This window comes from Rhinopithecus bieti, unplaced genomic scaffold (genome assembly GCF_001698545.2).
Source record: "Rhinopithecus bieti isolate Rb0 unplaced genomic scaffold, ASM169854v2 scaffold_17010, whole genome shotgun sequence".
Lineage (NCBI taxonomy): Eukaryota > Metazoa > Chordata > Mammalia > Primates > Cercopithecidae > Rhinopithecus > Rhinopithecus bieti.
The window spans coordinates 176901-178866 of record NW_016808932.1 but is presented as its reverse complement, the minus strand read 5'-3'; positions in this window follow the sequence as shown (position 1 = coordinate 178866).

Genomic DNA, 1966 nt, shown 5'->3' with positions numbered 1-1966 from the left:
CTTGAATAAAGGGGAATGACATTCACCAGTACCTCCTAAATCATCAGAGAGAGAGATTCAATTATGTTTGCTGTCATTTGCGTTATCTGTACTTTGAAGAATGCTAATTTTCTAAAAATTGGTTATCTGAGTACGGTAAAAAAAGAAAAAGAAAAAAAAGTCTCTCCCTAATCAAACAGGCTTTAGTTCCCCAAAAAGCTTAGTGGTGGGAAAATTCAAGTCCTTTTCTTTTCTGGGAAATTGGGTTATGTTGTGTAAGGTCACCAGTGCAAGTGTAAGGGCCCTGATAATTTTCTTTTGCATTTTAAAAGGAAGCAAAAGTGACATCTGAATAAGGAAGCCATCCAACACAGTGTGTGCATATAAAATTATTGATAATGGGTTATGTATCACTAATCTTCGTGCCTCATTCTCAGCTCCCCAGAAATTGTGAGTCTCCCTTTGCAAACTTGCAGGCAATCGGTCAGAATGGTGAGAGTGAGTGTTAATCTTGAGGAAACCCAGTCCCAGCTAAGTCTAGGTGCTTCAGTCAGGCTTCTTTTGATTGGAGCCAATAGAAACCCTCTCTGCTTACCTCCAGTACAATTGAGGCTTTGCTGTAAGATGCAGAAAGATCTCTTGGGAGTCTAGAGAAAGCAGAACAGTAGGCCTCAGGAAGGGCAAGGTGCATATCAGGAACCAACAGGATGGTGGTAAGAAAAATAGGCTCTTCCAGTTGCTTGCTGTGTGCCCCCAGGTAAGTTACTTTGCTTCTCTGTGCCTTAATCTCAACAGGCGAGATGATAATGTATATACTGCCATTGGCAATATAAAATGAGTTGATAATTGTTCTATGCTTAGCACATACTATACGCTCAATAATATTAGTTGTTATTATTATAAACATTTTAAAATTACATTTGTGCAGCTGTTTCATCTTCCTTTTGGTTGCTCATGACTTCAACCTTTACAGTGGCTCCTGAGTCCACCTGAGCTTTTAAGTTCTAGTGCCTGTAACTCCCCAGAAACGATGCCTCCTCTCAGTTGAAGTTGCTAAGAGGAACAGTCTGATTGACTTATCCCACCCAAATCACAGGCCCTTGCCAGCTCATGGCTGGGATCCCTGTAGGACAGAGATCTCCCTGGTCCTTCTGTCAGGGGATGGGCTCCCATCAACAGGGTTGAGGAGTTTCTCGTTAGGGGGCATGGATGAGCAACAGGCATCTGGAGCACGTCTAGGAGCACAGGTGTTGTCACTTCTGGCTGGGCGGTAAAGGAAGACCTTTCATGGGCTTCAGGAACAGGATTATGTGTGGGGCTGTGTGATCAGTGTGACTTGGAAGCAGTAGTTAGGGATGAACTGTCATGGTAGTTTCAACTTACTTATAAATGGAATAAAAAATATGTATGTATATGCAGTATGTGTCATTTAACGATGTGGATATGACTGAACCTATATAGTTCTTAGGCTACAAACCTGTACACCATGTTACGGTGCTGAATACTGTGGGCAATTGTAACACAATGGTAAGTACTTGTGCATCTAAATATAGAAAAAATACAGTAAACATACAATATGAAAAACAAAGGGTACACCTGTATAGGGCACTTGCCTTGAATGAAGCTTGCGGGACTGAAAGTTGCTCGGGGCAAGTCAGTGAGTGAGTGGTAAGTGAACATGAAGACCTAGGTCATTACTAAACACTACTGTAGTCTTTGTAAACACTGCACACACCGGTTATACTCAATTTATTTAGTTTTTACTTTTCTTTCTTCAATAATAGATTAACCTTAGTTTGCTGCCACTTTTTTACTTTATAAATGTTTTAGTTTTAAAACCTTTTGCCTTTTTTGTAATAACACTTAGCTTAAAACAAAACACATTGTATAGCTATACAAAATATATGCGTGTTTATATGCACACACATAGGTGTATATATACACATAAATATTATATATTAATATGTAATGTATAATGTCTTATATA